We start from the raw sequence: 26,269 nt of genomic DNA, 5'->3' as shown, positions 1-26,269 counted from the left end.
CTGGAAAGCTTTCAGGAAAAGGGAAATGAGCAGCATCCCAACCAGTAAACAAAGATGTATAAAGGCATTCCACATAAAAGAATCTATGCAAAAAATGACATAAAGGAATGAGAATGCAAGACCTGTACAGAAACAATGTCCAACTTTCTAAAGGACTGAATACATCAGGGGCAAGTTCACTGAACGAACATGTTGGTTCCAGTTTGTGGCATGATTTGAATGCCATTGGTAAACTTTTGGAATTTATTCTCTTGGTGATGGGAAGCTATTTATGGTTTTGCTTGGGGGAGAAACATTAAACAGCAATCTTACTACGTTTATTTAATATCAGGCATCATGCTAAAATGTAATATGCATAACCTTGCTTAAACCTTGCAATAAGTCAGAGAATAAGATTGTAAAATTGAGGAAACAGATTTTCAAAAAAGATAAATAAGATGAAAAGGTAGAACAGTTTGGAAGTACAAGAAATAGTTTAAAAACAGCTTCATCAATGTCCCTACAATGGACATGAACTCATGATTTTTTTATGGCTGCATAGTATTCCATGGTGTATACGTGCCACATTTTCTTAATCCAGTCTATCATTGTTGGACATCTGGGTTGGTTGGTGCCAAGTCTTTGCTATTGTGAATAGTGCCGCAATAAACATACGTATCCTAACTTTGGGTTCCAGGTTTATTCCAGTCCAGCTGCCTGATTAAATCTGCTATTTAAAACATTTCTTTGAAACCATTATTTATGAGATACTTTAGTGAAACAAAAAATCCAGTTATGGAGTTCATATAGGAATTTTCTGCAAAAAAAGAAAAAAAAATGAAATAACGAGGGCCTGAACTAGAACACGGGATGCAAATAAAAGGACAGACGGGATAGGTCGTGTGAAGTTATTACACAGATCACTGGACAACTGGGCATTTTCCCTCCGGGCTTGTTTAATTTTGAAGAAGAAAATAAAAACTAAATTTCATTTTATTATTATTAATTTATATGGTCAACTAGCTTAAGGGAAGAAAAATTAAAATAGCAGTAGAATATAAAACCAAGTGCCAATAAAGGCTTTTAAAAGAATGGATGGTATCATATATTTTCTTCTTTCTTTTCTAAAAACAAACGAGAAATAAAAGCTTTCAATGTTTTCAGGTTTTTGAATCCACCCACTTACACCTGTTCAGAAACATCTGTTTTCCTATAAAATGGAAACCAGAAAAAAATCAAAAGGCCAGCTAGTAATAACACATGGTGAAGAGATAAAACTTCTTTCTTAGTTTATTTAGTTTTTTTGTTTGTTTGTTTTTGATTTTTAGCATATATCTTTAAAACTAAACTGCACATGATTGGTTAGGTATCAATATGGGGATCTCCCCCATTGTGCTTTTGATTCCTGGAACTCTCTTATTTGTTAATGTCGTTAGCACATCACTTATTTTCATATGGTTTTAGAGATACGTGGTTATTCTGGTTATTTCATGGTGCTAATTTGCTAAGATTTGGCTATATAGAGAATAAATTCCATTATCTTAGAATACAGCTAAAACTCAAAACAAAACAGCTTTTATTTTGGAACTGCAATGACCTTAAGTACGTCTAAATTAATTATAATCTAGCACAACAATGAATCTTAGCAAGGTACTGTCTGGCTAAGAAGAAGATACATCTGACTTGAGAAATAAATAAAGGAGACAAGCCATACTTAAAATAGGGAAGAGACTATCCCAGACAAAGTTAACAAAAAGGGAGAAGATTCTGAAAGCAAACCAAGCCTGGAATTTTCAATGGATAGAAAAAAGTCCAGTGTACGTGTCTGAAACCAGAGAAGATGAAAGAAACAATGAAAGAGGAGCTGGAAAAGACACAGAAACAAGATCAGGCTTGCTTTGGAGGTCACGAAGAAAATATTCTATTTACAATGGGAATTCACTGGAGTGTTTTAATTAAGAGAGTAACAGATCCAATTTACATTTTAAAAAGTTTACACTGATGTGTCTAGATAATGAAAGTAGGAGTTCAGGGACTGAAGCAAGGACACCAGTTAAACAACTTTAACAATTCCAGATAAGAAATAATTGAAGTCGGGCTGGAGTACTGGAGATGATAGAAAGTGTTCATAGTTGGGATACAGAGTAGAAGAATAACAGATTTGGGTATAAACGAGCACGGAGTTTATGTCACTGAATTTATATTCAATTAGTCTACGTTGTGTAGAATTTATTTTTAAAATCGTAAAGAATAATCGGTGATATTTTTAACAATGATTAAATGAATGAAGCTAAAAACTGGAATTTCTCTATTTGGTACACATTGGTTTTTAGAACCAGGCTATTAAGTCATTTAATTTAATTTTTTGAGACAGGGTCTTACTCTGTCGCCCAGCCTGGAGTGCAGTGGCACAATCACGGCTCACTGCAGCCTTGATTTCCCAGGCTCAGGTGATTCTCCCACCTCAGCTGGGACTACAGACGTGTGCCACCGTGCCCAGCTAATTTTTATATTATTTGTAGGGGCAGGGTTTTGCCATGTTGCCCAGGCTGGAATAAAGCCATTTTAATTCATAAAAGGACACTGACAATATTCCATTTATACCAAACACAATTGTTTATTCACATGATTTACTTTTTATAAAACTTCTGAATATCTTACTGTGTCATTTATCTGCTCTTAAACTCATTGAATTATGTTATTTTAGCAGAGGTTTTATTTAAGGAACGTGTCATATACGAAAATTTCAAGAAAAATAGATAATTACGCAAAGAAATGCTAAAGAGTTAATTTCCGATGTACATGAGTTTAGGTTTTTCTGTACATTAGTAAAATATAACTGAACCATTTGATAGTAAACATGGCCAATACTTCCAAGCCTAATTTCAACTAGAGAAATGCCTATTTGTTTGGAATTGTGTGAACAGTTTACATTTTCTGCTAAAGTATGTTCAAATTCAAGTAGTGTTTGTATAATGAGAGAGTCCACCTTAAGTACTAATAATGGCTTGCTGAATGATCATCATCATAACAATGTGTTGTAATTTAGCACACCTGCCATTGACAGAACTCTAAGAATTTCACAAACAGCCCCTCATTAATCTATTCACTTAGCTCCTTTCCCCTTGAAAGCTTCTAAGCAATTTAAGAAATTATGCAGCAACTATGGGAAAGAGATTTTGGAACATTCAGTGAAAAAGAAAGGACTGAAACAGGGTTTCAGGGTTGCAAAGATGTAAATTCCAGGTGAAACAATCTGGAGAACTGACACAATTTTATATATATATATATAATCATTTCTGTTTTTTTTAATGGGAAACACTCTAAAATATTTAGATCAAGTTCTTCATTTTAAAAATTGAGCATCTCTGTCCAGTTTCTTACTCATCCGTTTTTCCTGGCAGTTTGGAGCTTACTGAAGACCTAGGGGTCTGTCACGCTGAAACAAATTATGTATTGCACCAGTACTATATAATTATAGCTAAAGATTATTTCACATTACACTAAATTTGATGCTATGTTCATGTACGATATACTTGGTATTCTAAAAAATTCTGAAGTGTTATTTATACTGTTTAATAATACAGCATAAAGTATACTCTGAATATCTTAAATAGGTATATGTTCTGGATTGGCATAAAATGTTAGACTAGTTAGAATGTTAGTAATTGTTCTTTAATTTTATAATCTCTTTATAGATCTATTTATATTATTAGATTATTGATTTTATAAGCACTTACAGAAGACCCTCCTTTGATAGCTATTATATAATTTCCCCAAAATGCTAAACCTTAAGCAAATATTTTTTATAGATAATAAATAACTCTGAAAAATATTCTGCTGATAAAATGAGTTAACATTCACCTGAATTTAAGGAATTGAAATGTTTTAGAAAGATAATATAAAGAGATAATTTATATTTACAAAGATTACTTCCCACGACAAAAATATTTCACTTTACAAAAACATTCACATTAGGATTTGTATAGACATCACTTTAGCTATCCCTGTGTAAACTGTATATTTTATGTTAAAATATTATTTAAAGCTCATACGATGGAAAATTGTTTATACTGGGAAAATATTTAAGTTCTTAAAAGGTAATAGGTTTGGATGTGGCTGAGAAGCTGCAAAGTTTCATGAGAATGTAGTAGCAAGCAGACACACCCAATTAATTATGTAAATGTTAAATCAAGCATTCATCTATAGGTGAAATAGGCTAGTCAAGAAAAAACGTCCTCTTGATTAGAAAATGGCAGTCATATTTGAAGTGGTGTATATAGATATAAATCTCCTTCTGAATAAATGGAATCAGGGCACCTCATTGGACTGAAAAATAATGTCACTTAAACCTGTCTCAGCTTAAGCACAAACCATACCTTCCTTATTTTTAATGAAAATCAAAATTACCTGCAGAAGAAAGACTAAAAAATTGACTCAAAACTTAGTAATTATTGGTTCTGGCTAGAAACCTGGGGATGTTTGACCCCAATGAATTCTAATTGTAGAAGGAATATTACAACAAACACCTATGTAGACACTGTCTCTGTTAAATTCAGTCACTTTATCATTATGTTATCAAAAAATAATTTTTAAGTGATACATAATATATAGATGGGGTTGAAGCCTCTCATGTTCATCTTGCGTTCCATGACCCATCAGAAACGACACTAACTATGCTTAATTTTGCATTTTTCAATACCATTCATGGTTGCATATATTTACATCCTATATTTGCCTTTATTCAGTTGGAACATTATTATTTTGTATGCTTTAGGCTTTATATAAGTGCTACGTCCTATACATATTTTTCTGCAACTTGCTTTTTGCCATGATCTTACATTCTTTAATATTTATCTTTGTTGATATGTGTAAATATAGTTGATTCATTTAAAGTACCCTGTAGTATATTGCATTATGCATATATTATAATTTATTCATCTATTCACTTAATGAACATTCAGATTTTCTTCTCTCATATTACAGCAATGTTCCTTTCTGTTTATGTCTTTTTAATCACATGCATGTTTCTCTGAAAATTGTTTTCACATCTTTAATTTTACTGGATATTATCAAATTGATCTAATTGTATTTACTATTATCTGCTCCATCAAAGAATAATCATTAGCGGTTTCATTCATAACTGTACATATTATTGCCAGGTGTTTAATTTTTGTATCATATTGGTGATGTATTATTTTATAAAATATAAATTATCCTACTTCCTAGGAAGCATGAGCATCTTTCAATGTGACCTGACCATTTGTCTCCATTTTGTGCTGCTATAACAGAACATCACAGACTGGGTAATTTATAACAAACAAACAGAAAATTACTGGCCCATGTTTTTGGTGGCTGGAAAGTCAAAGATCGAGGGGCTGGAATCTGGTGAGGGTCTTCTTGCTGCATCATCCCATGGCAGAAGAGCAAAGAAAGGGCAAGAATGAAAGAGAGAGAGAGACAAAAGGGTGCCAAATTTGTCTTTTTATGAAAAACCCAATACCAAGATAACAAGCCCATTCTCATGATAATGACAATCCATTCACAAGGGCAGAGCTGATATAGTTTGGCTGTGTCCCCACCCAAATCTCATCTTGAACTGTAATCCGCATAATCCCCATGTGTCAAGGGAGGGACCCAGTGGGAGGTGATTGGATCATGGGGGCAGTTTTCCCCATGCTGTTCTCATGACAGTGAGTGAGTTCTCATAAGATTTGATGGTTTTATAAGTGTTTGACAGTTCCTCTTACACACACTCTTCTCTCTTTCCTAACAACTTTCCTGCTTCCCCTTCCTCCATGATTGTAAGTTTCCTGAGGCCTCCCCAGCCATGCGGAGCTGTGAGTCAATTAAACCGCTTTCCTTTTAAATTACCCAGTCTTGGGTATTTCTTTATAACAGTGTGAAAACAGACTAATACACAAAAGCCTTCATAGCCTTATCACTGCTTAAATGTCCCATCTCCCAACAATGCTGCATTGGGGAATCAAGCTTCTAGCACATAAACTTTGAGGGACACATTCAAACCGTAGCACCACTTATTTATCCTCTGATATGAACCTTACCCATTTTCTTTGAGATTGTTTTTAAATCTTAAAGATGTTTTAGTTAAGGATATGAATAATCACATCACAAAGACAGATAATTAAATAGTCAAGTAACATGTCAAAAAATGTTCATTCTAAAGAATGATCCAGGATATAAAACCCATATTCTTGGTATTTGGTATGAGTATCTGTTTGGGTTTATTCCCAATTACATATATTATTGTTAAATTTTTATCTTTTACTTAATCTAAAGGAAATTATTTCCTGTTTACTGAGCAGAAGCATCATTTAATTTTCATAAAGCCCTAAAAGTTAAGAATAATTAATACCACATTTCATTGACTTAGACACGGAAAAGTCCCTCAACTGGCTCAAATTCACCCAGCCAGAAATGAAAAATGTCAGGTTTGAAACTGAGGGGTATGGTTCTATGCTGTTATTTGTTTAACCACTCTACTATCCTTTCTCTCTAAATGAACTGTGGCAAAGGTTTTCTTCTTTTCTAATCCTAGTATCTCTTATTTCTTTATCTTTTCCTTCCAGACTTTTAAGAAGATGAAATAATGCTAATAGAAGCTCTGGTATTAAGAATATTAATAAATTTTTATCTATTCCTACCTTTAAATGAAACACAACATATCAGTTTTAGGAATAACATTTGTTTTTAAATTGATAGAGTAACGCTATAGCGTAGTGATTAAAGAGAGTAGGACTAGAGCTAAGATACCTAAAATGCAAAGCCAAGTGATATGGTTTGGCTGTGTCCCCACCCAAATCTCACCTTGAATTGTAATAATCCCCACATGTCAAGGGCAGGACCAGGTGGAGATAACTGAATCATGGGGGCAGTTTTCCCCATAATGTTTTCCTGGTAGTGAATAAGTCTCACAAGATCTGATGGTTTTATCAACAGGAGTTCCCCTCTACAAGCTCTCTTGCCTGCCACAATAGGAGCAGATATGATAGGAAGAATCAGGCTATTGCCCAGGCACTTGCCCACCCTCCATCCATTGACAAGAATAAGGTTTACATTTCCACATTGTGTGCTCTGACCTGGGTTTTATTAGCTCCCCCTGTAAAATAAAGGGGATGAAGTAGATAATTTATGGATCTTTCTAAAACAACATGTAGATTGCAACTGATAAATGAAAGAGGTAGAATAACAAGTCAGAAAGGAGTTTTCTAATCAAATACTGATTCTGAATCAACTGACTCCCCCTAAGAAAAAACAAATAATATTTGCTATTCTACACTGTATACAACATAAATTTCAAAGTAAAATCTTGAAAAATAAAGCCTTAAAATTTTAGAGGAAAACATTTTGTGTTACGTTAGTATAGCAAAATAAATTTAAAAACAGGGATTGGAAAGTACAAAACTTAAAGAAAAAGATAATTAGATTTGACTATCTTAAAATTAAATGTATGAAATACTAAAATATCAATATATAAACTTTAAAGTACAATTAAAATATATAAAATGTTAATACATAAATTTAGTAATAGCTATCCATATTATATATATAAATTATATAGATATATACACAACAAAGTGAAAAAAATGTCAGTGATGAGCAGAATATACTAATATCAGTAAGTTAAAGACAAAAAAAAATGCAGAATAGGAGATTTTTGGTAGACTTTAAAAGACAATTAGAATTTTCCACGTAAAAATTATTTTAGGCCAGGCACATTGGCTCATGCCTATAAATCCTAGCACTTTGGGAGGCTGAGGCAGGAAGATCTCTTGAGCACAGGAGTTTGAGACCAGCCTGGGCAACATGGTGAAACCCCATCTCTTAAGGAAAAAAAAAAAAAAAAAAAAAGAGCCAGGCATGGTGGTGCACGCCCATAGTCCTGGCTGCTTGGGAGGCTGAGGTGAGATGATCACCTGAGCCCAGAAGGTTGAGGCTGCAGTGAGCCATGATCATACCACTGCACTCTAGCCTGGGCAATGGAGTGAGACCTTGTCTCAAAATTATACATATGTTCTTTAAAATTCAAAGATGATAAGCAGTTACTCTGTTTAATTTCCTTCTGGGGTAATAAAAACATATTAGAACTAGATAGAGGTGGTTGTTGGACAATATTGTGAGTGTACTAAATGCCACTGAACTGTTAACTTTAAAAGTTAATTTTTTGTTATATAACTTTTCCTTAATAAAATCAAAGACATTAGATAAAAAGAATCTTGTTAATTTGATCAGAGAACTTAAAATTAAGTTATGGTTCTCTTAAATTAAATTATATCATAAAAACAGAGAACAATTTGATATGTTTAAATATAGAATGTGGCTATTTTGATGTACTAAATATGGAATAAAAAGTTATGATTCTAAATTCCCGACAATATGAAGGACAAAAAAAGTTAGAACACATCCTGTTTGCCAGATGTCTAGCACAGTAAGCCAAGGTGTTGCTTGATAAAATATTTTGCACACTGCAGAAAATGTTTTTGACTTTCACTGAAACTTATCAAACTGGCTTATTCATTCTCTGATGGCTGCATGTTCAAGGTGCAAAAATTATTCCCATTTTCTCTTCTTTTAATTCTTTCTCTTTCCTTTTAACATCAATTTACCAATTAACAATTCCTAAGCCACAGATAACTACACAGATATTCCCATTATCTCATTTCCACTTCCTCCGGAGGATTAGCTGACATAGGAGTAAATCTGAGATCAGATTGTTCAGGATGAACTTTAGAGAATTGGTCTGGGAGTGCAATGGTTAGAACATGCTCTCAAGGTGCCAGACTCCCTGGCTTTAAATCATAGCTGGCAATTGATGTGGATTCCCTACATCAACTATGTGACATTGGAGAGGTGACTTAAATTCCATGCACATTAGTTGCCTGACTTGTAAAATAAAAATGAGGATAGTAATAGTACCTACCTCCAAGCCTATTTTTTTTAAAAAAGAGTTAATATAGAACATTTAGAACAGTTTCTGCCACATGGTAAGAGGATAGTAAATTTTAGCTATTGTTATGATCATCATTAGTAGCACAGCTTGAAAGCAAAGTTTGTTTCCCATTAGGGCATCAAATCCTGCTCCTATGGGGTCTAATGGTTTTTGAATTATGAATCAATGAGTATTCAAGAGAAGAAACTGCAGCACTAGGAGTCACACACCAACACTCACTCTTTGATTGACTGTAAATATTTGATGGTATACAATTGTGAGAGCTGATTAAAAATACATGTAAGGCTGCTGTCCTTGTGTCTGCTACTAGGCTGAGCTCAGAAAGGGAAATGAAGCAACAATAATATGCTTGTTACATCTGGCGGTGGGGGTGGGGTGGTTATACAGGGGTCCTACACACTGTTGCAACTTGCTCACATTGTCACTGGTAGCCGACTTACCTTGTTAGTGTGAGGCAGTAGACAGGCCGATTGTTACTGAGGTTTCAACCAGATTCTTTTTCAGTTACTTTGATTTTTGTCACAAGTGCCATTTACCACTCTGATGAAGGACTCCAGCATTTCCTGCAGGATAACCAAATCATTCCAGTTGGAGGCTTGAACATATTGAAAGATCAATGTGAGTCTCAGTTCATCAGGGATCCAGACATTGATTATGGGTTTGTCCTCACTCTCACCACTTTATACCCATCTTACATATCTGACTGCCCGTTGAGTCAGTAGACCTTTCAAAATTCATGCAGAACTCCTTTTGTTCCAAGTTTCTTCCAGTAACTTGGAACTCTTCAGTGAAGGGAAATCTTAGAAACGTAGCCCCAGATTTGCTGTTGAGAGAATACAAACCCATCACAGTCCACCCCTTTTTAAGCTGGCTTCCAATTACACCTCTTTTAGCCATACTGAACTTCTAAATAAAGACAGTAGCAAACCCATACTTTCACCTAACATAATGCAACTATCCCTCACAAAACCAAAAACATGCTAGCCCTCTCTCCAAAAGAGTATACAAATTTTCTTCATCTATTTTGGACTGATGTTGATTTCTCTTCTAGTTGAGTCACATTCCCCTTTTGATATTCTGAAATGTAAGTACTAAAATATGAAATTGACTGCTATTAATACACTGTATTGTAGACAGCAAGGAAATGGGAGAAGCGAGGATAAAAAATTGCTACTATATACACAAATCTATTCATATCAAAGTAAGGAAAGTTTTGCATGACCAATGCAGTGTTCATTTCTACAACTGGTCATATCAACTTAATTAGGATTTATAACTACCTTTTTCCACCAGTCATTCTATAACCCGTTTACCCTCAGCAAATACCTCAGCTGGTTATGGTTTCTTGCTGTGTCGGATGTCCCACGTCATTATTCTTGAAGGATCTGGACCATTATCAGGTCTGCTTACTTCAGGCCATTGTAAATTTTTTTAATTGACTTTAATCTTGGGATATGTGAGTACTGGGAGGCATTCCACGGGATCTCCCTAGATTATTACAGAAACATTTTCCCCATGATTTTGTATTATATTTTTTATATGTATTATATTAAATACATGTGTGTTTGTATTTACATATATATCAAATAGGGTATTTAGTATAGATGTTTGACCTAATGCCATTGTGTGAGCTGTTTATTTAGTCTCTGTGAAGCTGGTATATACAACCTGAATTCCACAGACCAGTAAGCATAAAAGGAAAGATGGGTATGAAGCTGGTAAAAGCTAAGACAAACTGGAACCCACAAACACAAGGTGGAACACCTGAGGACAGAGAGGAACCCACATCAGTCTTTACCATCTCTAAGCCTCCAACTTTGATGCTGCAAGTGTTCTGCAAGACATGCTGATGCCTTTCAACAAGGAGCTAAAAATGTGCCTCCCTGGAAGTCAGATAAGTCAAATGAGGTTTCAGATGAGCTACATTAACTAGGAATTATGCATGGAAGGCAATTCTGGAAAACACACTTTTAGCCTACCTAAGTTGGTGCAATATGGTACCACAATATACTCCAAGTCAGGCGAGAAAACAAACAAACAAACAAAGAAACACTCTGTATTAGAATGCAAGAGGTTTCTAATCTAGAATTCATCCCCAGTGGTGCTTTTGTTTGTTTTGTTTTGTTTCATTTTTTCAAAATCAGAGATTAAGTTCTTTTGTTAAAAATGAGAAACACTCTCCTAGAAGTTAATGTTCTACATTCTAGACTTGGTTTTGTAACTCAATAAGTTTGTGACATTCAGGAATTTACTTTTCTAAACTAAGACTTTGCCTCCCCACCTATAATTGGAACAAATAACCCAGCCTCTTCTTATTCACTGATTTGTTGATATAAACAAATCAAATAATGGATGTTGAAATGTTCTGTAGCTTACAAAAAGTAATATACAAACTATGAATAGAATTATTAAATTTGTTTTTGCTTTTGTGAACAACAAAGACAAATGATGTCATCAACTACAGAGAATATAATTGATCTCGATTCCTTATGTGGCCTCAGCCCAGGTCCTTAATGACAGTTTTTTCAGCATTTCAACAAGCTGCCTGCTTTATGTGTGAGGTATTTTTTTTCCATGTGGCCAGCAGCAGGAAATGAAATCCATTACAGCCCCATGTAGGTGGTTAATTTGTTTGAACTGTCATTTAGCTAGATCTTCAGTATCTTCCTAATGACCTCCCTGGTGCAATGCAGTGCAAATCTTCCATGTTACTTGTCATCAAAGCAGCTGTTTTCAAAGATGCTATTTGCTTTTATTTTATGGATTAGTATCCTTTTTTACTTTAATGAAAAACACATTATTATACACAGGGCACTTGGCCAAGCACTGGAGATGAAGCTTGGGGAGGGGGTGATTTTTTTTTTTTTTTTTTTTTTTGAGACGGAGTCTGTCACCCGGGCTGGAGTGCAATGGCATGATCTTGGCTCACTGTAACCTCTAACTCCCGGGTTCAAGCAATTCTCCTGCCTCAGCCTCCCAAGAAGCTGGGATTACAGGTGTGTGCCACCCCGTTCAGTTAATTTTTGTATTTTTTTTTTTTTTTTTTTTTTAGTGGAGATGAGGTTTTGCCATGTTGGCCACGCTGGTCTCGAACTCCTGACCTCAAGTGATCCACCCACCTCGGCCTCCCAAAGTGCTGGGATTACAGGTGTGAGCTACCACACCTGGCCACAAATCATTTTTCTACCTATAAAAAACTCCACCTACTCTAAAAGAAAGACCACAAATAAGATGAGAGAGAGACATTTTTATCAGAGTCAAAAGAATGGGAGTTTGTTTCAATTGAGGGCAATTAGAATATATCTTAAAGGAAGATACACTGGAACAAGGCCTCAAAGAATATTCCAGATTTCCTTAAGTAGAGAGGGTATGTGCATTTCAGAGGTATGGCAGAGGGAAAACTAGAGAGAAAAGATTATGTCTGTAAGAAAAAGTCATGAGCCTGGTGAGTATAAAGTTGAATAACATAAGAAAATGATTTGTGTATGTCCCAGATAGCAAAGGCCACCTAATCAGTTAGAACTTACCCCAGGAGCAAAAGTGAGCTATGTGAATGGGCTAGTGATACAATCAGAGAAGTGCTTAGAGGGTTGTTCTGTTTTTCTACCTATAAAAAAAAAAAATCTGGACTAAGAGACCAAAGTCTTGGAAAATACTTGGCTTATTTATGTATTAGTGCCTGTATGGGGAAAAGATTTCATGAGGATAGAGATTTGGTTGAAAAAAAGAAAGGATATGAAATGCAGGCAACAAAAATTAAAGACATTGTGTTGTATCAAATCTCTGTCACTTAAAATTATTACCTTCTCTCCTTTGAAGTAAGACATTTTTTCTTCACACACACAAAAATATGGTGACAGGATTATCTAACACAGCAACATATTTTGAAATAATACTACTGGAAAAAATCTTATGGACAATCATGGGAGAATTAGGATTCTGCAAATTCCCTAATGACCCTTCTCCCCATCATTTCAGCTCTAAAAGATTTGGAGGATCACTTTGGGATACAGAGGTAATAATTGAATGCTGCTGTGCTCAGGGAATGGCTTCAGATTCTCCATGGGTGAGTTGGGCCATCAGCTCACCTCTACAGTCAACAGTAAACATGGTGGCATATTTGAAAGTGGAATAATTCACATTCCTTCCCTAAAACACAACATATGAAGACGTACTCACTGATGTGCATCATCGACTTTTATAACATCAGGTGAATGCAGCACAAGAGCTGGCCAAAGGCCAGCTGCCATTTTACCCCCATCACTTGCTTCTTCCATCACATTTATCTTTTTAATTTTGCAAACATCCATGCTATATTAATTATATATGCTTGCATAATTTTGCACATGCCACATGCTTTTCTCTTTGCCTCAAGTACTGTAATCCTTCCTTCACCCTGTCTGAACAACTATTTTTCTTAGTCAGAAATTCAAGAAAAAATATCACTTTAATTTATCTCTCTAACTTTAAATGTTTTGAGAAATATTTAATTATTCACTTTTATCTGTTAAAATTGTACCATGTGCATACCTCTAGTGTTACATTTAATCACACACTGAATTATTTCAGTTCATATATAGTATATCCCTCAGCATGTATATACTGTTCCATAGTCTGCATTTTATCCAATAACCTATATCTAGCCATATTTTATTGCTCTATCTTTGATTATCCTTCACCATAACTTTCTTACCTATGTCTAGCTTATATTATTTTATAGTATATGAGGTTTTATAGATTACCTAAGTCATATCTGGTGCAAGATGAGGTATATATAAATGCATAAATGTGTGAATAAACAAAGCAATAATCTCTCCTCTCCTACTGGCCTGTTCAATCCTTGATGCATCCACTGCCTTTGGGTGACCTTTGATATTTCTGAAGGTGGCAGAATAAATGGCATACAGCAAGTGCTCACTTGAGTTTGGTTAAAGAAGCAAACAGTAACTTTTTGAGAGCTACTTCTTAATACTTTTAAACAAGTGAATTAGCATTTCTATCATAACTGATACTTTTGCTGAAAGAAAATGTGCATGCTTTTAAATGTGAATAAAAGGTTATTCTTGTTATGTGGATTAGTAAGATTTTTTTTCAAGTGTCTTTCTCAGTGGCATCTACAGATCAACTTTAGGCATTCTATATAACAAGTATATTATAGATCTACATGCTAAAGACAAAGGGTAAAAAACGATCAGAGTCATTTTATGTTAATGTAAACTGACCGCCTCCTGCTTTAATCACTTACCTACATCCTGTTGATCTCATGGCTTCACTTTTTTGACACTAAAAGAGAGGGGAAAAAAACTAAATTTCTCTACATTGAAACATATAGAACACTGAAGTTAGATAAAGTGTGATTTTTTTTAACTGCTTGGCTTATCTAGGTTTTATTGTCAGTTTTTTATAACTGGTTCCCTGTGCAAATGTATTTGATGGACTAAACAGTATATACCTGTACAAATGTGCATGAGAACTTTAAGAATGGTGGTAGATTAGATATTCATCATAATGGTTTAGTCACATTGTGCATAGCTTTAAAATAAAATAATTGTATAATAACAGTTAAAATAAAAGAACTGTTTAATAGTCTAGTGAAGTTGGTAATTTACAAATGAACATGTAATAGATATGTAACAATATGATAAAAAATAAATTAATGCAAGGGAATGGAGTGAGCTGTTGTGCTGCTGTAGATTTGTTGGTCAAGAAAAAGAGATCTCCCTGAAGAGGTAACACAGGAGTAGGGGAACATCTGGGAGGCAGGCTTTCCTGGCAACGGGAAGGGCACTTTTATAATGCTGGACCAAAGATTCTCTACAATCTATCTCAACTCAGTTGAATGGCAAAAATTGTCAAGAGTTGGTTGACAAGATAGATAGCCTCCTCAACTTGTCAGAATCTCAATGTTCCTGAAAGAAATTCCTGCTTTTTACTAGTTTGTTGTAGTTGTTATTGTTATTGTTTCTGTTAAATTAAAAGTCCTCAATGAGATATTTGTTGAGATCAGTAATTTTATATTGTTTCTACAAGATTTGAAAATAGTAAATGCTTCTTTTCCGAAATCTTGTTTACTTAGTAAGTTGGCATCATTTTGAATGAGAAAACAGACTAAAGTAAAAGTGTAAATAGAATGACATAGCAAAGTATGAAAGAATCAAATGCAATACGACGAAAAAGTTAGTGTTAGCCCCAAGCACTGATTACTGAAAGCTTTGAATGAGCAAATGTTTAAATGAGAAGTGAAACCAGTGAGTGGAAGTCAGACTACGAGCTATATATCAGAATCAAGCCCCTCTGCCTGCTCCAGACTCTGGCAAGCCTCATCTGTAACAGTTGATTCTAAAGGGGTCAGTGCTGAATAAGGATTTATTGTTTATGATGATGACTGTGATGTTAAAGTAATGGAGAAATTGAAAGTTGCTTGCTTAATGGAAAAATACGTAGAATTGCAACTTAAAAAAAAACTGCCACCAAATTAGGACAAACTGGAAACAAAATCATTTCAGAGATTGATGACATGTCATTACAGGCTTGAAATATTCATCTTATTCCTTTAAATTCATATTTTTATCAACCACTTAGGCCAGTGACATAATAAAATCTATTAACCTCAGTTATTTTGTCCTCTAAGTAACACTGGATAGTGCAAGAACAATTTTAAAATTGAATGGATTTCTTTCTGCATTATAAGATATGCTGTTTGACCTTTCATGTTTTTAACAGAAATGCTTAGTTATTCTAAAAGTGGTTTGATACACTATTATATTGGCCATGAAATATTTCTTCTTGTAACGTCTCTTTTGTCCTTTCTTTCATATTAGCATCTATTTTATTCTTTTAGTTCAATGCCTGAGATCTCTTCAATGGAGAAAGACTTCTAGACCATTTGTAAATTGAAATATTACACCCAGGAAAAATGCATTGATAAGAAAAACATTTAAAAGCTTGAAACATCTTCTTATTGACCTTTCCTAGGCTCCAGATACAGATATAAATAATAAGAGAGATAGGAAGGAAAAAGATTTTGAGCCAGAGGGAAAACCTTGCTGAAGGCCCAGTGAGTACAGAGGACAGTGAGAAGAGAGTCCTGGCAGGCGCAGCTCAGCTTCAAGGGAAGAGGAAGAGAGTGAGGAGGCGAGAGTGGGCAAGGGGCAGGCAGCAGGGGCTGCTGTCCTTTTGAACACTGTGAGCTTTCTGTGTATGTCGTACCAACTTAATAATGTCATGGTCAAATAAATTGATATGGTTTGGCTGTGTACCCACCCAAATCATATCTTCAATTGTACCTCCCGTAATTCCCACATGTTGTGGGAGAAACCTGGTGGGAGGTGATTGAATCATGGGGGTGGGTCTTTCCCATGCTATTCTTGTGATAGTGAATGAGTCTCTCATGAGATCTGATGTTTTTAAAAATGAGAAGTTTCCCTGCACAAGCTCTCTCTTTGCCTGCTGCCATCCATGTAAGACATGACTTGCTCCTCCTTGCTTTCCACCATGATTGTGAGGCCTCCCCAGCCATGTGGAACTGTAAGTCCATTAAACCTCTTTTTTTTTTCCAGTCTCAGGTATGTCTTTATCAGCAGCATGAAAACAGACTAAATAGAAAATTGGTACCAGCAGAGTGGGGCGGTGCTGAGAAGAAATGACTTTGGAACTGGGTAACAGGCAGAGGGTAGAACAGTTTGGAAGGCTCAGAAGAAAACAGGAAAATGTGGGACAGTTTGGAACTCCTTAGAGACTTGTTGAATGGCTTTGACCAATATGCTGATAATGATATGAACAATAAGGTCCAGGTTGAGGTGGTCTCAGATGGAGATGAGGAACTTGTTGGGAACTGGAGCAAATGTGACACTTGCTATGTTTTAGCAAAGTGACTTGTGGTATTTTGCCCCTGCCCTAGAGATCTGTGGAACTTTGAACTTGAGAGAGATGATTTAGAGTATCTGGTGGGAGAAATTTCTAATCTGCAAAGCATTCAAGACATGACTTGGGTGCTGTTAAAAGCATTCAGTTTTAAAAGGGAAACAACATAAAAGTTTGGAAAATTTGCAGCCTGGCAATGTGGTAGAAAAGAAAATCCCATTTTCTGAGGAGAAATTCAAGCCACTTTTCTGGCTGCAGAAATTTCCATAAGTAACGAGGAGCTGAATGTTAAACTCCAAACAATGGGGAAAAGGTCTCCAGGGCATGTCAGAAGTTTTCATGGCAGCCCTTCCCATCACAGGCCTAGAGCCTTAGGAATTAAAAATGGTTTTGTGGGCCAGGCCCAGGATCCCTGTGCTGTGTGCAGTCTAGGGACTTGATGCCCTGCATCCTAGCTGCTCCAGCTGTGACAAAATGGGGCCAAAGTGCAGCTCAGGCTATGGCTTCAAAGAGCGCAAGCCCCAAGCCTTGGCAGCTTCCACATGGTGTCAAGCCTGCCGGTGCACAGAAGTCAAGAATTGAGGTTTGGGAACCTTCTCCTAGATTTCAGAGGATCTACAGAAATGCCTGGATGTCCAGGCAAGAGTTTGCTACAGGGGTGGGGCGCTCATGGAGAATCTCTGCTAGGCAGTGTGGAATGGAAATGTGGGATCAGAGCCCCCCACACAGAGTCCCTACTGGGGCACTGTCTAGTGGAGCTGTGAGAAGAGGGCCACCGTCCTCCAGACTCCAGAATGGTGGATCCACCAACAGCTTACACTGTGCACCTGGAAAAGCTGCAGACACTCAACACCATCTCATGAAAGTGGTTGGGAGGGAAGCTGTACCCTGCAAAGCTACAAGGGTGGAGCTGCCCAAGACCATGGGATCCCACCTCTTGCATCAGCGTGACCTAGATGTGAGACATGAAGTCAAAGATCATTTTGGAGCTTTAAGATTTGACTGCCCTGCTGGATTTCAGACTTGCATGGGGCCTGTAGCCCCTTTTTGTGGCCACTATCTCCCATTTAGAATGGCTGTATTTACCCAATGCCTTTACTGCCATTGTATCTAGGAAGTAACTAACTTGCTTTTGATTTTACAGGCTCATAGGCAGAAGGGACTTGCCTTATATCAGATGAGACATTGAACTGTGGACTTTTGAGTTAATGCTGAAATGAGTTAAGACTTTGGGGGACTGTTGGGAAGGCAAGAATGGTTTTGAACTTTGAGGACATGAGATTTGGGAGGGGCTAGGGCCAGAATGACACGGTTTGGTTGTCCCCACCCATATCTCATCTTGAATTGTATCTCCCACAATTCCCACGTGTCATGGGAGAAACCTGGTGGGAGGCGATTGAATCATGGGGGCAGGTCTTTCCCATGCTGTTCTTGTGATAGTGAATGAGTCTCATGAGATCTGATGTTTTTGAAAATGAGAGTTTTCCCTGCACAAGCTCTCTCTTCGCCTGCTGCCATCCATGTAAGACATGACTTGCTCCTCCTTGCCTTCCGCCATGATTGTGAGGCCTCCCCAGCCATGTGGAACTGTAAGTCCATTAAACTTCTTTTTCTTCCTAGCCTTGGGTATGTCTTTATCAGTAGTGTGAAAACAGACTAATACATAAGTGGATAATGGAAAATATGGTATATGTAAGTTGTAATGTTACTCAGCTTCACAAAAGAAGGAGATTCGGCCTTGTGCAACAACATGGATAGACCCTGAGGACATTATGCTATGTAAAATAAGCTAAACTTTAAAACTACAGTACAATACTGTATGATCTTACCTACATGTGGAATCTAAAATAGTCAAACTCATAGAAGCAGAGACTGGAATAGTGATTGCCAGGGCCTGGGGGAAAGAGAAAAATGGACAGGTGACAGTTAAAGGGTACAAAGTGTCACTTATGCAAGATACATTCTGAAGATCTATTCTACAGCATAATGCCTATAGCTAATGTTATGTTAATAATACAAGTTTCTGAAAAGGTAGATTTTATGTTAAGTGTTCTTAACACACACACACACACACACACACACAAACAAACAAATAATAATAGAAAGGGTGAGAAGGAACTCTGGGAGATTATGGATATGTCTAAGGCCTCAGGGTGGTGATGGTTTTATGCATGGATACATATCCCCAAGCTTGCTGAGTTGTATACATTAAAGATGTACAGCTTTTTACCTGTCAATCATACCTCAATAAAGTGGGTAAATAAATGATTTTTATTAAAAAATAATGGTTATGGCATTATATTACCTTGAAATATAATTTTAAGTGTTTATTTTATGGGAAAATGAAGAATTTTGCTCTATCACCTCTGTACCTACAATAAAAGTTACTTCTGAAAGCAGGAGATCAAGTTATGGGCCTTGAAAGCCATCAAATGTTATAAGGAGGGAAATCAATTTCCAACTGGTTCAAGAAACAAATGCCAAAGCCCTGAACTAAGGCAAAGATGAAGGAGAAGAAAAAAGTAAGACTGAAAAACCTTAGGTACATGTAGATAAAAGCTTTAGATAAAGCATCAGAAACTGAAGGTTCTACTAGGAGCAGGCAGGTCACGTGTATCATGAGGGTGGCCTGGTGAACACATATCTCATCAAAATCTTCAGCTGATGGTTCCATTCAGAGACAGGGCAAAAGAAGTCAGAAAACTAAGCTTTATTTAAAAACTCCCAATTTTTATAAGGTTGACATTTAATTCAAATCAATTTAAAATATTAGGTAGCCAAGTTGAAATGGAGCTGATGGTCACATCTGACTGTTTTTGACTTCTGAGTTAAAGCCATATGAAAACAACTGAATTGCAAAGCTCTGCATAACTGTGAACTGACAGCTAACATGAGCTGTGCAGGTTAACATAAAGATAACTCAGGAAAATTCTTGAAAAAATTCCAGTATTTGGACTGACTGGCAGATAAAATTGTGTCCAATTAATTGGGTACATTAGATTAAGTCAATTCATAACACTTATTTTGAAGGACTTTTTTATATGTGGAAAGATGTTCATAGTGGTTTTATACATATGAACACAGAAATAAATTCTATCATTATTTATGTGCAAATACAGCCAGCATTAAAGCTCATAATAGAACTAAATCATGTGTATATGTGTATGTGTATGTGTGTGTGTAGTGTATCTGTTATTAGGAGCATTGAATCAAAAGTTAGAATGCCTGTAATGGAGTAACAATTACACATTTAACAGCTATGGAATCCAAGTTATTTCACTTTTTAAATCGTGAATGTACTCAATGAGGAGCAATAACCCCTATTACTGCCTAGCAGAATTACTGCAATAAGGATCAAGTTACATTACGGGTTAAAGTGTTTCATCAAATATCATAATGTTTTAAATAAGCCTCAACATTTAGAAAATTCACTCTTTTATTATTCAAATAATTTATTCTTGAAAAAAGTGGAAATATAAGACCTATAATAGCTGGCAAAACTAATCAGCCTTATAGCAACAAACCACAGCAGATAGGACATTGCTATACGACCTAACCTTACCAACTTGTCGATGTGAAAGTTAACTGGCTGGGTTTGTTCACAATATATATCAGTATCATTTGCTTACTGAAAGGAATAAACTAAAAGAATTCACTGATAGGGGCTTGGAACAGTTTTGTTTTATGTGATTCCGAAAGAACATCCTGCAAATCAGCTATCCTTTATGTGGGATTCTTAAACATAAAATACAGCCTGCAGTGATGCAATATTACATAATTATCCTAGTTGAATAACCTCCTTCTAAAAGCACAGTAAGGAGAAACTCAGCATGAATTTATATGATACTCATTATTCAATGGTGTCAACTCTATGGTCAGCCATCTCCAGAATTTCTCTCTGTCATAACAGAGAGAAAGCTCTGTTAGCCTTGGGCATCATGGGAATTTGTCCCTCAACTCCTCACAGTTCATTGGGTGGGACACCATAATAACACTTAAAATTTTATCCACAGCTGTATAACTAATCATTACTGATATAGGATCAGATTCCTGTGTTTGCAAATTTCATGCTTTCACAACAACAAGGATTAAAATGGAATTACCAGTTGGGGAATGTCAAGAAAACTGGATATTTAATTCCATTAAGACTATCTTTAAACTGTCATGTGAGCTTGGACAATTTAACTCCTCACTTTAGTTTCTTTATCTATAAAATTAGAAAGTTAGACTAGGTGATCTCTAAGTCTCTATCAAATTATAATATCCTACAATTTATGTGGTTTATTAAATAATTCCATTTTGAATTGAAGAACAAAAGCTGATATCAAGTGTGTATCAGAGTTAGGTATATAGTAAACAATGAACAATTATTATTGTTCTTCTACTTTGGCTCATTGTTTTCTTTCAAATATTTTCGAATGATCACTGCTTAAATAATTTTACACCATGTCTTAGGTAAGATGTCATTAAAAGTTTAAATGTACTCAGTCATTTTCCTTGATTGAGAAGTGGAAAAATAGTGCACGTATTTTTGTCTTTCATTTAGTCTAGATAGGTTTGTGTATTCATTTCAGGAAGAAAAACAACCTTCAAAACCTGCAATGCATGTGTGAAAGTGTATCTCTTAGAACTACTTAAGGAAGTTTTCAGATAGCAAAGATCCTTGCAATGCCCATGTAGAAATGGCTAAACTCTGTAGAACTGGCTTAACAATACCAGAAACTGCAGAGTCAGGTAATAACTTGTAATGATCAACTGAAGTGATTTTTTATTTCATGTGGAACTTCTTAATAAACAAGTCTTAGAGGAAGGCATTGCTTAAAAATAACAAACACCCAGCTAGGCACAGTGGCTCACTCCTGTAATCCCAGCACTTTGGGAGGCCGAGGTGGGTGGATCACCTGAGGTCAGGAGTTCAAGATGAGCCTGGCTAACATGGTGAAACCCCATCTCAACTAAAAATACAAAAAAATTAGCTGAGTGTGGTGGCGGGCGCCTGTAATCCCAGCCACTTCGGGAGACTGAGGCAGGAGAATCACTTAAACCGGAGGTGCGGAGGTTGCAGTAAGCCGAGATCGCATCACTGCACTCCAGCCTGGGCAACAAGAGTACAACTCCATCTCAAACAAAACAAAACAAAACAAAAAAACACCTTATTTGTATATATTTCACCTTATATGTATATATTTCACCATGTATATATTTCCATATGGAGGAGAATAGACAGCTTGTCAAACAACTTCATAATACATTATTACTCTATAAAACTAAAATTTATAGCCACATTGTTCTACATCCTCCAAAAATAGTTAAGAAATTAAGTTTAAAATCCTACGTATGTGATGGTTAAGATTGCGTATCAGCTACAATTATTGATTGAATGTATTTTGCCTTTTTAAAAGAGTCTGGTGGTTGGAGGAGTATGAAATGTAAGACAGGTCCTGTCCCTTTCACATGCCTGGGAAGACAGCATTGCACATGCAAGTGTACTGACATATACATTTACACACACACACACACACACAGTCAGAGAACTACAAAGTGCTCAACTGTATGAAATGATCCATGCAGTAAGAAGTTAGAAAAGGAAAATACTGAAAGATAGTCACCAAGGAAATCTCCTAAAAAACTGGTAGGACTTGAACTAGAGCATGAAAGATGGCTAGGATTTGGAAAGGTAGAAAAGAGAGTGGAAGGAAATTCTCAGGAAATACAAGAAGGCTATGCCTTGACCATCTGGGGACCAGCCTTCACAAGGAGTTAGGAAGGAGAGGAACCATCAGGAAAATTGTTTCTGAAGTTTTAAAGATAAAATGTAGTAATGCCATGAAAGATGAACTAACTCCGAATAACAGGTAAGGGCCAGGAGACCAGTTAGGAGGCTCTTAAAAAAACTGCAGCACAAAGTGAAGAGGGTCCAAAATGAGACTAGAGAAAATTGGCAAAACATAGCATTTAAATGCAGAAGTGCTACATGGAGTAAAGTAGCAGTTTACGTACAAAGGTACATACCTATATTCCAAGGCATGTGCCTCATGACTGAGGTAAAAGAAGCATTATAAAGAGAAATAAAGTCTTTAGGAAAAAGGACCAAATTGGGATAGATGTTGAGATAGAAGAAATAAAAGAATTATAAGCTAAAAGTTTGAATCTTAATGTAGCAAATATAGAAATTGGGTATAGAACTAAATTTGGATATGATGAATGTATTTGGAAACTATCAATGTGGAACCATAAAAGTAGATATATTCTATCTGAAAATAAATATAATGGTGGTTTGTAATACTTTTAAAGTTGCAGACATTTGGAGAATACAACAAAAATTATAAATCTTCTCCCAAAGTGAAATAAATCTTTATACTGACATTTACATAATTTTGTACATATTTTCAGAAAGCATGTGGGCCCTATTTTCCTTACCTAAATCCCAGGATGGCAAGGCTAATTTTGAATAACCAAAAGTATGAGGAAATGACAGTTGAAAAAAAGATCATATCTACTATGTATTTGGTATTTATTATATGTCAGAATTGTTTTAATATCTTACACATGCCATTTTTATAAAGTATTTATTTTGATCTCCATAATAATCAATGAGGTAGGAATTCTTTTCTTCTTTTGCAGAAAAAATTCACAAATAGCAGAAAGAAAATAAGTGAATTGATTGTTCCTATATCTTGCCTTTAAACATGTTCAGCCTTGTTAGAAATTATTATGATATTCCTTAAAACGGTAAGAAAGATTTTATTCAAGACTATTGCAATAGAGAAGAGACTATTGAAACACAGCAAAGAGATTGAACTCAACTCCAAATACAGCAAACACCACTGGGGACTCATAGCCCATAAGCATAATGAAAAGTCAAGGATAAAAAATTACTAAGAAAAACTTGATCAAATATCAAGGGCAGGGAGGGATTCTTGTTAAGGCAGGACAATGTCATCAAATATCTAGAGTGAGAGGATTCCTAATAACAAGACTCTTGGCTAAAACTGGGTACAGCAGGCCAACAGCGGGTCCCAAATATGAGGAATAGTCAAAAAGAGATGGCTCAAAAAAGCTTGACTAAAGTTTGGAGGGAGCCTTTGTTACCCTCTTTACTTTGCATTCATCTCTTAAAAATATTTATTGAGTTCTAATTACATGACAAGCACTGTGTTCAGTGTCCTGAGATCAATTATACAGGTTTGTCCCTGTACTTTTGGAGTCTGGATAATTGCTACTCCTTCTTTATGTTTCAGCTCAGAGATCCACTCCCTTGTGAAGACCTCCCTGAGTTCACCTCACCTTGATCTAAGTCTGCCGTCATAGGCTTACCTCTACAAGCTGTAACTTCCTATTTACCTGTCTATGTAACCTTTTATACTACAAGTTCTATGAGATTATGGGCTATGGCATCCTTGTTCACTCATCCCCAGTAAACTAGCACTAACACTGCCCAAGTAGTAACTCAGTAAATATTTGATAAAATTTGTAGAATAGAGATAATAAAAGTCAGAAGCCAACAAGTGATGCCAAATGCTAGCCAAGAAAGAAGCCAAGGATGCATCGTTTCTTAGATACAAGGAATTTAGAAAAAGCCAAATAAGTAAGGAATTAAAAAGATGCTATCAAAAGGAGGACTCTAAGAGCCTTTTGAGCTACCCAAGATTTAATGTTCTCAGTGGGCCAAACAGCAGACAGTATGAGATTTCAGATACAATTCATTAGAGCACAGAATATGCACTTGATCCCGCGGCAAATGACTCTTGACCCTAGAAGAAACTATAATACTTCTAGCTGATAGAAGCTCCCATAGGTCAGTTTAAGTCATGGTTTAGTACATTTCTTTCTGTGGACCTCATTTTCACCATTAGCGAAACGTGGGCCTGGGGGTCGGGGGGCAAAGAGTGGGATGCCTGAATACACAGGGCAATACATATGAGTGATAATTCTAAGAGGCTGTGACTCCATGGCCTACAAGTGTGTTTTTGCGACAGTAGATGGTTATCAAAGAAGTTCATTAAAGAGACGATGACATATGGGTCATGGTAAATAGGCCGTCTAATTAATGGTATGTCATATTTCTCTTTGTTCAGTCAATTCCAGGCACAACTATTATTTCTTATTTTTAACTGAATGTCAAATTATAAAAGAGCTTTGAATCAGACAGTAAGAATAGTTTTTTTTTTTTTTTTTTTTTTTTTTTTTACTGAACAGCAGTGGACCCTGAAGGTCAGAGTGGACTCTGAAGATGAACTGCCTGGACTTGAGTCTGAGCTCTGTCATCTGTTAATTAAGTGGCTATAGGCAAGTACTTAAACTTTCTATACTCTAATTTCCTCATGAGATAAATGGGAATGACAATATCCTCCTCATGCAGTTTTTATAAATATCACAAACACATTCCTGCGAAGGGCGAGTGTTACCTGGGACATAATAAAAGTTCCACAATTGCAGGCCGGGCGTAGTGGCTCACGCCTATAATCCCAGCACTTTGGGAGACCGAGGCAGGTGGATCACGAGGTCAGGAGTTTGAGATCAGCCTGGCCGATATGGTGAAACCTCATCTCTACTGAAAAAAAAAAAATACAGAAATTAGCCAGGCGTGGTGGCGTGTGCCTGTAGTCCCAGCTACTCAGGAGCCTGAGGCAGGAGAATTGCTGGAACTTGGGGGAAAAAAAAAAAAAGCTCCACAATTGGTTGACATTACTAAAGACGAAGAAAACCAAAATGGTTATATAATAAGTGTCACACACAATGTCAGGCCTTTTTACATAAATTATATTGTCTGATTCCAGCTATTACAAAAATTATAGATCAGAAGTCTAACATTCAAGCCTTTTCTCATATCTTTGTGTCTGAGTATATCAATGAATCAAGTCATCTGAATATGTGAGACTGTACTTGGTATCACCCCAATTCTGGGTATCATATGAATCTTATGATTAGTACTATGAGAAAAGGACCAGGTTAAAAACAAAAGAAATTCAGAAGTCTGTTCATCACGAATCTGTACCGTGTTTGCCATGTTTTGTTTAGTTTATCTCTAAATTCAATGCCGTGGGTGACTTTTTTATACCTAATTAACCTAGTTGAAATGACAACTCAGTACACAATCATATTATGAAGATCAAGAACATGCTTTTATTCCACTTAGTATCTCTGAGAGACCAGAATGATATCTCAATGTTAAACAGTTTTAATGTTTGCTATTAATAATTCTGATTCCCGATGGATTTTCTATTTAGTCTAAGTTCATAAACTTAAGACTTCTATTTCTAACCTATCTATTCAGCACAAATAGGACAAATTTAATCTTGTTAACCCATGTCTGCATAATGACTTTCACTTTTTACTAACAATGACACAATGATAATTTATACCCCTACAAATAAAACTATCTTGAATGGTATAAAAAATAAAGTAAGGCTGGATCAGGATGGAAATTTTTTTCAACTTTTCTCCCATCTCTGG

The 26,269-nt window shown here is 35.9% G+C and overlaps 1 long non-coding RNA gene across 1 annotated transcript in view; it reads right to left on the bottom strand.

The window, feature by feature from the left end:
* The window catches only part of LOC134739212 (uncharacterized), a 45,037-nt gene extending 26,330 nt beyond the window's left edge, over window positions 1-18,707 (bottom strand). The window contains exons 1-3 of the long non-coding RNA XR_010125804.1: window positions 18,643-18,707; window positions 14,196-14,233; window positions 9,391-9,773 (exon numbers count right to left, since the gene is read on the bottom strand). This is a non-coding gene — a long non-coding RNA (uncharacterized LOC134739212). The remainder of the gene's footprint in view (window positions 1-9,390; window positions 9,774-14,195; window positions 14,234-18,642) is intronic.
* Between the last annotated feature and the right edge of the window lie 7,562 nt (window positions 18,708-26,269).

The sequence above is a fragment of the Pongo pygmaeus genome, chromosome 2, assembly GCF_028885625.2.
Source record: "Pongo pygmaeus isolate AG05252 chromosome 2, NHGRI_mPonPyg2-v2.0_pri, whole genome shotgun sequence".
Taxonomy (NCBI): domain Eukaryota; kingdom Metazoa; phylum Chordata; class Mammalia; order Primates; family Hominidae; genus Pongo; species Pongo pygmaeus.
Note: the sequence above shows the minus strand (reverse complement) of the source record. Positions and strands in the feature narration are given on the sequence as shown.